We start from the raw sequence: 12,394 nt of genomic DNA, 5'->3' as shown, positions 1-12,394 counted from the left end.
TCTTGTCCTATTTAATTGTTGCATTTTCAGGCCTCACCACACCCCCCTTCGCTAGTCAAGCATCCTGAACAATCCTTGTCTGTGGCCAGCTGTAGAGGATCTGAATGATGCCAAGGCCCTGGAAGACGGTTGAGCCACCCTATGGAAGGATACTGAATCCCTGAATTGTGGCATGGAACAGAGCGCCACCCAGCTCTCAGCCCACATGGAAAATATTGTGAGTGAGAAAGAAGCCTGCATCACCTCAAAACAACCTTTGATTATTATCTTTTATTGCATAACAAACCATCTCAAAACTTAGTGGTTAAAACAACAGCTGTGTTTGTGCTGTGCTGTGCTTAGTCACTCGGTCATGTCTGACTCTTTGCGACCCCACAGACTGTAGCCTGCCAGGCTCCTCTGTCCATGGGGATTCACCAGGCAAGAATACCAGAGTGGGTAGCCTATCCCTTCTCCAGGGGATCTTCCTGACCCAAGAACTGAACTGGGGCCTCCTGCATTGCGGGACGGCGGAGCCTGGTGGGCTGCCATCTATGGGGCCACAGAGTTGGACACAACTGAATGACTTAGCAGCAGCAGCTCCTGCATTGCAGGCAGATTCTTTACCAGCTGAGCCTCCAGGGAGACCCCAGCTATGTTTAATTGCACACAGTTCTGCATATGGGTTGGTCTTGGGGCTGCTTATACTTGCAACTGGCATGCTCAGCTGGGGGGGTGCCTGGAGGCTGGGTTCATTTGGAACACTAAGATGAGGGGCTTCTTTCTTTCTCCATGTAGCATCAAGACCTCTCTCTTTCCTCATGGCCTCTCCTGTGGTTTTTCATTGGTCACTCCAACAGCATAGCTTTACTTCTCTGGAGCTTAGGGCTCCCAAGAGTGGAAAACTGGAACTGGCCAGAACTTCCTAAGGCTTAGGCTTGAAATGGATCCAGCATCGCTTCTGCTGCCCGCTCTGGATGAGGGCGAGTTGCAGAGTCAGCCCGATTTGAGGAGAGAAGGCTATACCAAGTGTGAATAGCAAGATATGTAGTCTACTGGGGGTCCCTTTGTGTGACAGAATGCTACAGCCATTGAGACAAAGGGCTCTTTGTTATAGCAACTATCTGTGCCCACAAAGCAACACCAAGAGCTCAGTGTTTCCCAGACAGTTGGTCTCTTACTGTCTGCACAGTTTTTCCACTTTCTGGGTACTAGCTCTAATATTATTTATTTAATGTTTCTTTACATCAATTAACTTAAAAAATATAGATAACTTCACCAAAAAATACAATTTTGTATTACTACCATAAAGAACTGAAAGTGCAATTACATTTTTCTTCAATTCTGTTAAAATAAATATATAACAATTTTCCAAAAAATTCATCAACAAACCTTCTACAGTCTTCTTGAAATCATCATAGATGGGTCCAGCCCCGGGTTAAGAGGTGTTAGAGATGGCCCGTGAATTTGGTTTAACTAGTTTTATGGAGTTTAAACGTCCTTCTCTATAATTTACACCCATTAGACTACATCTAAACCCAATCTGATCCTCCTCTGTCTGACTGCTCTTGGATATTTGAAGAATTCTCAAAGAAATGCTCCAAATGTTCTAGTTCCTTCAACATCTCCGGTTTCCTTGAAGCAGCCCACTGCTGAACAAAAAGCAACCCAGCCCAGTGCATGCACCAATTTGAAGTACATAAGACTACCCTGAAACTCTGTACATCTGCCCTGTGCATCCGCTGAGATCCCAGGAGCAAGGCAGCGGTAGGCAGATGTGATGGAATGTCTTTTCTTGGTGACGATGAGCACCAGTGTGCTCCGCCCAAGACTGGCTGTATCTCAAGTCACTGCAGGGACCTTACCTCGCCTCGTCTTCTGCGCCTCAGGGCTCGGAGACGCGGCTCCAGAAGTCACATCCCTACAGAGGTCTGACTCCAGTGGTGCCCACTTTGCGGCGCTGTTCAGACAAGACTAGACGGTCTCCGTCTCTTCCTGCCTTCTCTCTCCCCTCACTCCTTTCACCACCAAGTCACGACCTTTCCTTACCTTCTCTCCATAAGAGTTACACCTACCATGGTTTTCTTGGGGGTGGAGTGGCCCACCCCTCTGCTCTCTTACCACGGCAGGAATGGATCTGGCTTGGTTGGAATGTTCTAGAAAGGACACCCGTGGACATTAAGGAGTTGGGATATTTTCTAAGTAGAAGGGCGTTATTAAACAGCTGGGGACTTGCCTCCCTTTCTGTTTCCAACAGGAACCTAATTTGATTTTTAAACTCTATTTCAGGGACCTTGGAAGTCTGGCTGGGAAAGGTACAGGAAAATCCACTCCCCCGCCACAGAAGGTTCTTGGGGTTCTATGGTTAAGACTCTGTGAGGCCCAAATAACACCTCATTCTTTCAGGGGTGCTACCTACAGGGAGGCCCCCAGGGGAACTAGACCTCACCAGACGCCTAGTGGGCCCCACCAACGGCACGCAGCAGGCAGCACCGGGGACGCATCCTGGCCCCGCTGCCGGCGGGCATGTGGCTTTGGGGAAGTGGTTTCTCTTCCAGCGGCCTCACCGCGACTGGGTGAGGCTGACCTGGGCAGTTGTGTGCTTTCTGTGCTGAAATGCAGGGGTTCTCAAAGTTTATCTGGCTACAGAATCTTCTTCTACACTTTGTACAAATGCAGATTCCTGGGACCCACACCACTTTTAATTCCATGATGTTGGGGTCAATCTGCCTGTCAAAGAACTCCTGGTCTTGGGAGAGATGGTCCCAGGCCAGATTTGGAGAAATTTCAGTGGTCACCTGATGCAAAGAGCCAACTTATTGGAAAAGACCCTGATGCTGGGAAAGAGTGAAGGCAGCAGGAGGAGGGATGAGGATGCGATCGTTAGCTAGCATCACTAGCTCAGTGGACACACATCTGAGAAAACCCCGAGAGAGAGTGAAGAACAGAGGAGCCTGGTGTACTGCGGTCCATGGGGTCGTAAGGCATTGGGTACGACTTAACACATATATGTGGAATCTAGAAAAATGGTATAGATGAACTTATATGCAAAGTAGAAATAGAGACACAGTTGTAGAGACACAAACTTATGGATACCAAGAGGGTAAGAGGGCGTGGGGTGGATTGGAATTGACATATATGCATTCTATCTATATAATAGATAAACTAATGAGAATTGACCATATAGCACAGGGAACTCTGTTCAGTACTCTGGTGACATAAATGGGAAGGAAATCCAAAAAAGAGGGGATTTATGTATATGTGTAGCTAATTCCCAGGTGGCTCGGTGGTAAAGAATCTGCCTGCCAATGTAGGAGATGTAAGAGATGCTGGTTTGATCCCTGGATCGGAAAGATCACCTGGAGGAGGGCACGACTACCCACTCCAGTATTCTTGCCTGGAGAATCCCATGCACAGAGGAGCCTGGCGGGCTACAGTCCATGGGGTCACACAGAGTTGAACACGACTGAAGCGACTTAGCAGAATAGCTGATTGACTTTGCAGAACAGCAGAAACTAACAAAATGTTGTAAAGCAACTATACTCCAATAAAAAAAGATTAATTAATTAAAAAAAGAGAATCTTCATCTACCAAATTGAGAGGACAATAAAAAAATAATGCAATAAAGAAGATTTTAAAAGAAGAAGAAAGGGGAGAGGACAAGGGCACAATTCACAATGATGTCTGGCTTGGGGTAGTCACCTGAAAGGATGAGACAAGCAGATCTGTGTGTTGCTTGTGCCCTCTGGTGGCCAAATGTGGAATCACCAGCACATCCCTCTGAGAAACCTTGGTTCTTGGTTCACTTGAAGCATCGTTAATGACTACAAGGACCTTTTGTGGCTAGTAGGAAATGGATTTTGATCAGTGCTACCTCTTGGTGCAGGTAGCTGGGTGAGGTGGAAAGCTCAGGAACTTTGGAGTCAATGATATGTGAATTCAAACTGTTTTCCCATCACATCTATTTGTACAGGCCATTTGCTTTCTTGAGTATTGTTTTCCTAGTCTGCAAAATCAGCATAACGGAGGGGGAATGTTCCACCCCTGAGAGGCCTTAACCTTGAACTTATTCTCTGCCTCCCTCTTTGACTCTGAGTTTTTGCCCTTTCTTCCTCTGATGCCAAAAGCTTGGCCTCCTGCGATGGTGCTGGTGCTGGATCAAATCTTGGAAGCAGAGTTTTGTGTGAAGTAGAAACTTGGCACCTTTGGGTGCCAGGCAAAGGAGGACACAGCAGGGTTGTGCCCTCAAAAGCAGTGTGTCTCAACCCTGGGGGATTTGGTGAGGAGTTTTATAACAATGGTTCAGGGGTGGGTTGCTGATAGGGATCAGGGTGTGTGTATGTGTGCATTTCTTTAATTTGGCCTCAGGGGGTCTCTTGATGAGCTTCTGTGGTTTTCAAGGCTATCAAATGGTGACCTTCTCTTCGGAGTGAAGAATGCTTTATCAAATAATTAACATCTTCCATTTGTTGGGGGTTCTGCTTTCTTCTCTCTGTTGCCCTGAACTTAGTTCTGCAGAAGAGCTTAAAGATATTGTCCATTGGGTATCCCTTGAGGGAAAACCAGGACCCTTCCCCAAGGCTTCACTATTGTTTCTGGCCTGCTCCTCCCTGTCTCTGCATCCCCACCCTTCCCTGAGGAACAACTGTCTGAATCTACCCTTTGGAACTTGGGGAATGTCACGGAGGCTGAAGTTTATTTCCTATAAATAAGAACTGCAGGACACAGGAAGGCTTTTGTGCCCAGGAGCCCCACAGGGCCTGGCTTGGTTTCTCTCCCACCCACTGTTTGGGACTCACCTTTGTTCTGGGAGTCTTAGTTAGAGAAGGACCCTCCCAGAAGTGCCTGAGAAGACTGAGGGTCACAGAGACAGCAATGGTCGGCCTTCCTTCAGACAGACACTGGCCCCTGTGCAGCCCCGATCAGGCCTCCACGAGGCCCCCTGGCCTTGTCCCAGTGGTCGAGGGGGTGTCCCATCCCTGCGCCTGCCCCCCCAGTTGCCGTCCTGATGAATCCCCTCCTCCCTTCAGCCCGTGCAGTGGCTTCTGTAGAGAACTGGAAAATTTTATTTCCAAGTGCGCATCGCAATTGTTCTGCTTTATATAATCACTGGCTTTTGAACTTAGAAGACAGAAACACGTGCTTTTCTTCTCTGATCTCACAATGACTCACCACCTGAGGCACGGAGTGACTCCTGGGAAGCTGTCGGGCTTGCTGTGTGCACAGCCCTCACGGTGAGAGGTATCCCAAGTGCAGAGATCAGAAAAGCACGTCACCTGGTCCTTGAAGTCTTGTCACGCTCATGCTGATGAAAATGCCGCCTCCCAGAGGCACTCCGAGGGCACATGGGACTTTACAAGGAACATGGCTGGTACAGAAGGTGGCACTCTTTCCCTTTCCTTAAAAAGTAACTCGTTTGATGCACATTTTGTTTTTTACTTCAAAAGAAAGTTTCTTTGGCTATTTTGTCTTTTGGGCAAATGCAGAAAGGCATGGAAGACACCGGAGGCCATTAACAAACTGGAAATGTTATCCAGGGAGCATCTGCAATGGACTTGGAACTATCCCAGGAGGAGGGGAAGCAGTGGGAAAAGAAAGAGTCATCCCTGCACCATGGAGTTCTCAGTCCAGGCGGGGAGTCCACACAGGCACAAGTAAACACCTGAAACGTGAGGTGGGGAAGGTGCTGTGAAGAACAGCCAAAAGGGGCTGGGCTAGCAGGGAGCGGGCAACAACCTCTCTTGTAAGATGACCCATGAGCTGAGGTCTATGCAGAGAGAGGGGCAGGAACAGTCCAAATCTTTGCTGTCCAGGCGTCCAGCTGTCCAGCTTAGTCCCTGGCGATGGGTTGCTTGGTTCATTTAGGTTCTTGTCAGCTGCAGCCACCTGTCAAGGAGCCCGGCCACGGGCCTGGCACTCTGCAAGGTCTTGGCTCTACGAGGTCCCAGCCGTGATGCTGGCTTCCCATGCTCTGGTCGGCAGAAGAGGTCAAGGGCGTTCGGAGATGTGTGAGGAGCTGGCGTGGAATGACGCCAGGCCAGGCCGGGTCCGCGGAGGACGGCTCTGTGCGTCCATCTCCTTCTCACTGGCGGCTCCTCAACCTGGGAGTCTCTCTGTGCTCACTCTGGGTTTCCCATGTCTGGCTCCTTTGCATCCTTCATAGCTTAGCCCGGATGTCACTTCCCTGGACGAGCTAGTCTCAGCCAGCCTTGCTGCACTCTCTGCCGCATCACCTGTTTGGCTTCCTTGGCTGCTCTCAGGGACCCAGAGAAGCTGCACGTGGATGTCAGTCCCGAGGGTTTGTCTGTCCCAGTTCCCCCGACCCCCAGCCCATGGGGCCACCTGTGACGCATGCACACTCACAACACAGATGTGTGGAGCGAAGGAATATCTTCGTCCTGCACATTCTCAGGGCACCTTAGATTTCTGTTCCCTTCTATAATCTCTCTCTCTCTTTGGGTTCCTTAAACAGTCAACCATAACTATATATGGCAGAACGGAAACTTTTGAATAAATAATCCTCCCACTTGAAACATTTATTTGAGGACCTTCAGTCCTCTTCAGCACACAGCCCTGCTCTCCCTTGGGTTATCTATAATCCGCATGTGTTTGGTGAACATCTTTTCAGCAGCCCCCCAGACCCTGCCTTGTTACGAATGTTTCATAAATACATGAATAATTCTAAATGACTATATAATATTCCAGATACCATTGCTTGTACCTTCTCTGGTGAGTGACTGTTTATACTCTGTGTGGGACGGGTAAGTATCCAATTTCTCCTATCAGATCACCTCAGTCAGTGAGTCAGTTCAGTCGCTCAGTCGTGTCCAACTCTTTGAAACCCCGTGAATTGCAACATGCCAGGCCTCCCTGTCCATCACCAACTCCCAGAGTTTACCCATGTCCATTGAGTCGGTGATGCCATCCAGCCATCTCATCCTCTGTCGTCCCCTTCTCCTCCTGCCCCCAATCCCTCCCAGAATCAGGGTCTTTTCCAATGAGTCAGCTCTTCACATGAGGTGGCCAAAGTAATGGAGTTTCAACTTCAGCATCACTCCTTCCAATGAACACCCAGGACTGATCTCCTTTAGGATGGGCTGCTTGGATCTCCTTGCAGTCCAAGGGACTCTCAAGAGTCTTCTCCAACACCACAGTTCAAAACCATTAATTCTTCAATGCTCAGCTGTCTTCACAGACCAACTCTCACATCCATACATGACCACTGGAAAAACCATAACCTTGACTAGACAGACCTTTGTTGGCAAAGTAATGTCTCTGCTTTTGAATATGCTATCTAGGTTGGTCATAACTTTCCTTCCAAGGAGTAAGTATCTTTTAATTTCATGGCTGCAGTCACCATCTGCAGTGATTTTGGAGCCCTCCAAAATAAAGTCTGGCACTGTTTCCACTGTTTCCCCAACTATTTCCCATGAAGTGATGGGACCAGATGCCATGATCTTCATTTTCTGAATGTTGAGCTTTAAGCCAACTTTTTCACTCTCCACTTGCACTTTCATCAAGAGGCTTTTTAGTTCCTCTTCAGTTTCTGCCATAAGGGTGGTGTCATCTGCATATCTCAGGTTATTGATATTTCTCCCGGTGATCTTGATTCCAGCTTGTGCTTCTTCCAGCCCAGCAATTCTCATGATGTACTCTGCATATAAGTTAAATAAGCAGGGTGACAATATACAGCCTTGACGTACTCCTTTTCCTATTTGGAACCAGTCTGTTGTTCCATGTCCAGTTCTAACTGTTGCTTCCTGACCTGCATATAGGTTTCTCAAGAGGCAGGTCAGGTGGTCTGGTATTCCCATCTCTTTCAGAATTCTCCACAGTTTATTGTGATCCACACAGTCAAAGGCTTTGGCATAGTCAATAAAGCAGAAATAGATGTTTTTCTGGAACTCTCTTGCTTTTTTGATGATCCAGCAGATGTTGGCAATTTGATCTCTGGTTCCTTTGCCTTTTCTGAAACCAGCTCAGATCACCTAGGGAATGATTATTAAGATTTTTACCAATGGAAAAACTGAGGATCAGAAAAGTGAAGCCAATTTGTTCAAGGACACACAGCAAGGATTTAAATCATGTCCGTGCTCTGCACAATGTCATTCAAGTCTGGTGGTGGTGTCGGGGCCAGTTAATGTAGTCAGTCAGTTCAGTCACTGAGTCGTATCCGACTCTTTGCAACCCCATGGAGTGCAGCACACCAGGCCTCCCTGTCTATCACTAGCTCCCAGAGTTTACTCAAACTCATGTCCATTGAGTTGGTGATGCCAGTTACAATTAATGTAACCTGCTTCTAATTCTGAGCAGTGGGGTTTGCTCATATTTTGATGTTATAGACCAGTGCCCTCCAAAATGGACACTTGTAATTGGAGTGAATGGGGTGCATGAGATGATCTATTATAGTAAGCAAAAAAAAAAAAAAAAAAAAAATCTATTATGCTATCAATTTCTATCTCTTTGTATTCCCTCCATAATTCTTAACATTATATATCTTCAAGAACATGCATAATTTACAAGTACTGGAGGGAAAAAGATATATAGTGAATGTTTGCATTTTTTTTTGTTTGTTTAACAGATGTGGGTTATGTATGCAAAACATCTTGATGAGATCTTATACACATAACAGCAGCTTAAGGCAATGATTAAAAAGAAAGGGAAGGCACCAGGAACAGGACATCTACTACAGAAAAAGCTTTGTGCATTTTTTAGTTTGTTCTCTGGGGTTTATTAGCAGAAGTCTTGACTTCTCTCTCCCAGATCGTGTTCTTAATGTGAGACTCACTGTGCAGCTCAGGAACTACAGGTCCAGCTCTCAGGATAGGCACTCCCCCGTCTCCCCATGACAAGCCAGGCCACTCAGCAGAGAGATCCCTGGGCCCTGAATTAAGTCCTCTGCGATCTCTAGACGTGTAATCTTGGACCTTCATTCATTCCTCACACCACAAGGTTTCCCCAGGATCCTAGTAGGTGCTGGAGCCTGGACTATGCAGGAGGAGCTCCAAGATAACCACCACATGACCCAGCCCTCCAGAGCTGGATGCACAGAGACCATCACAAATAATGTGACTGTGCAAGCATTCCAGGGGGAGAATAAAGGCGACTCTGATGGGATTTTCTTGAGGGTTGGGCGTATTTCAGAGAAGACTTACAGAAAAGATATGCCTGAGCCCGGGTCTTGAAGGGTGAACAGAAGGTCACCAGATGAACAGTAGGTGTGATGGTTTCTGTGCCAGCACACAAGGGCTTGGCATACCGAGGAGGGCCGGGGCAACACTAATCTCCCGTGTTGGATCACTGCCTATGGAGGAAGTGGTTTCCGGAGGTACTTTGGAAGAGCGGGCAGGGCCCAGATTATAGAGGACTCGGAATGTCAAAGGGCTTGACTATCACTCTAAAGGTTGTGATGAGCCGTGGGAAGGGTAAAGTAGGAGAGTAGCCATTTAGGTCTAAACCATTTGTGCAATGATGTGGAAGGGGAGAGAAAGAGTTTGTTATACAAGCAGAGGTGATCCAGGGAGGCAAGACCAAAGTTGTTAGAGGGAAATGGGGCTGAGGGTGGTTATGGAGGAGGCAAAATTAGTGGGACTTCACGGTGACCAGATTCATTAAGCAAGAGGGGCCCAGGTTGATTTCAAGGATGTGACTTGGGAGGTAGTAGTATTATCGACCGAGATAGGCACTGGGGAAGACCTGATCTGTAGAAAATACTATTATATTTGAAAAGAAATATTCAAAAGGCAACTGGTGATGTGGGTCTGGACATCAGAGACAAGTCCTTGCTGGGGATGGGTGGCGTTGGAAGTCATTAGCTTAAAGAGGGTTTGGGGAATCCCAGGAATATCTAAGAGGACAAATAACCTTGGCTGATAGCATTTGCCGATTGCAGCAAATGCTGCAATTGTTAAGAGCTTTGTAAAATTGTAAATATTCCCACTATGATGGATTGCAAGCTACCAATGGATCACTGAATGCAGAGTTGGGTTTGATGCCTACTGTCTGCTCTTGTGAGCTGGGATGAGCCAGCTGGATGCATAGCAATGGTCACACCTCCAAGTATGGTGAACTCTCTCATCTGCTGGAAGCCTGTGGAATTTTTCTGCATAGCTCATCCAGTGAACTGTGTGTGTCTCCTGTGCATGCTTCCACGTGATGCAATATCAGTAAACGGATGGGGACTTTGTTTTTGCTGCTTCACTGCAAAGTGTACAGACCCCTCCTCCTGCTTCTTGGTGACCCCAGGCAGGCTCTGCTGGGTCTATAGGAATCTGGGAGCCACCTCCCAGGGAGGGCTTTTCCCCACCTCTAGAGCCTCCAAAGTTCCCAGACTTTCCAAGTGGCACTGACCCAATTTCAAGTTCTCCCATACCTTCTCCAGCACAGGGAAATCTACTTTTTGTTTCCATGTTGCTGAGGAAAAAGATTGAAGCTCTTAACACAATATTAAAGTCATAGCAGCACAGCGTTTTCACCCCTTAGCCTTTTGTCTCTTTTGATCAAATTGTGTCAGATTCAAGAGGCCTTTTTCTGGGCTTTTCATTGTCACTTTGTCAAGCCTCCCTGTCTCATGTTTGCTTTTCTCCTCCTTTGAAAGTTACAATTCCTCAGACACCCTTGCAGGCTTCAGCTGCTGTCATGGGGAGCAAGGCATCTGCTCTGCTCAGTAAGGCTCAGCAAATGAGGGTGATGGGAAGAGGAGGGGCTGGGATGGGGTGCTGTGGGGAGATGGGGAGTGAATGAGGGGTGCTGCTAATCAGAGCAGAGGAGCCTCAGCTCTTCCCCGTCAAAAGTCATGAAGCAGAGCAGAGGGAAGGGGCACTTGGGGACTAGAGAGCCCCGGCGTCAGTCCCTTTCTTTTCTCTGGCCTTGGACAACTGGTTTCATGGCTCTGAGCCTGTTTTCCAGTTTGCACAACTGAATACCTACTTCATGGGTTGTTCTGAGAATGAGAAAAGGGCGCCGCAAAGCTCTGGGCTCAGTGTCTGGCATGTGGGATGTTCCTGTCAAGTGAAACTGAATATATAGCAAGTCACAAAGGCAGGAAGTAGCTGGGGGTCTCATCAGGGGCTCAGCAGTGTGGAGGGGATCTGAGAGGGGCTAGACTCAGGGTAAGTAGCCGTGGGTGACCACTCTGGGCCCCAAGTGACCAGCCTGTGAATGTGGGGAGGGAGGGGGACCCAGCTCCCAGGAGAACACACTTTTTAATGCTTGTTCATGGAAACAGCAAAAGCAGCCCCAGGGACTGAGTGAGAGCTCAAAATGGGAATTGCTATGACTTCTCAGATGCCTCATTTTTTGTTTTCCTAATTACAAAAGTATGTTCAGGTGTAGAAATCAGGGGGAATACAAAAAATAACAAAGAAAGAATTTACCTTAAAAGACAGAGAAAAATGGTACTTAGATTTTTTATTCAATGTACACATATGTATATTTTTTTAAATATGTCTTTGGCTACATATTATATATGTAGCTGTAGTTTTTGTACAACAGGGACAGTTGTAGTTCCTGATTTTTTTTTTTTTACTTAATATTACATCAGCAAACACTTGTTCTTGTTGTTTCATAGTTGCTTTAAAAAATGTTTTTAGTTACTGTCCAATATTCTATTCTAAAACACTGTTGATTTATTTTCTTAGCTATTTCCCTTTTTCTCCACCTTTAAAAATAATGCTTAGAGGAGAATTCTTGTAGCTGAGACTTTGTCCCTACCTGAGATTAGTTCCTGCTATGGACTGAATGTTTGCATTTGCCCACCCTCCCCCACCCCCCTGCACCCCTTCTCAACTCAATGAAAATGAAAACCAAAACAACCACAACAAGACCTTTGGAAATTACGTCACGAGGGTGGAGCCCTCATGAATGGGATTAGTGCCCTTATAAGAAAAAGTATGAGAGAGCTTGCTTCTTATCTCTGCTATGCAAGGATATAGTAAAAAGAAGACCAACTGAAAATCAGGAAGCAGGCCCCCACCGGACACCAAATCTGCCAGCACCTTGATCTTGGTCTTCCCAGTCTCCAGAACAGTGAGAAATCAAAGTGTGTTGAAGTCTTCCAGTCTACAGTAACTTGTTATAGCAGCCTCAACCTGCTGGGACATTTCTCAAGGCTGTATTTACAGAACTGGATAATGTCAAAAGGGTATGAACATTTTTTAGATTCTAGATCTATTTTGCCCTTCAGAGAAAGTGCCCAAATTATCTATCCCTCTGCAGCATCTGTGTTCTAGCCAATCAGTTATTTGTATATAAACCTCTTGAAGGTCTCTATGTGTGTTTGGGGGAGTTCACGCACTTCATGTTAAAGAATGCTACATTATTACAGCAATGGAGAAGATTAAAATAAGACCAAAGGGCACAGCTGGCTCAAACAGAAGAGAGACATCTCCACAGACCAGAAGTTGAACTGAAATTC

General features: G+C 46.8%; 1 long non-coding RNA gene across 2 annotated transcripts in view; it reads left to right on the top strand.

Moving 5' to 3' along the window:
* The window catches only part of LOC129620830 (uncharacterized), a 72,285-nt gene that overhangs the window by 41,479 nt on the left and 18,412 nt on the right, over positions 1 to 12,394 (top strand). For both annotated transcript variants that reach the window (XR_008698740.1, XR_008698738.1), the window contains exon 4: positions 31 to 217. This is a non-coding gene — a long non-coding RNA (uncharacterized LOC129620830). The remainder of the gene's footprint in view (positions 1 to 30; positions 218 to 12,394) is intronic.

This window comes from Bubalus kerabau, chromosome 10 (assembly GCF_029407905.1).
Source record: "Bubalus kerabau isolate K-KA32 ecotype Philippines breed swamp buffalo chromosome 10, PCC_UOA_SB_1v2, whole genome shotgun sequence".
In the NCBI taxonomy this organism is placed as follows: domain Eukaryota; kingdom Metazoa; phylum Chordata; class Mammalia; order Artiodactyla; family Bovidae; genus Bubalus; species Bubalus kerabau.
The sequence above is the reverse complement of the archived record's forward strand: the minus strand, read 5'-3'. Positions and strand labels throughout refer to the sequence as shown.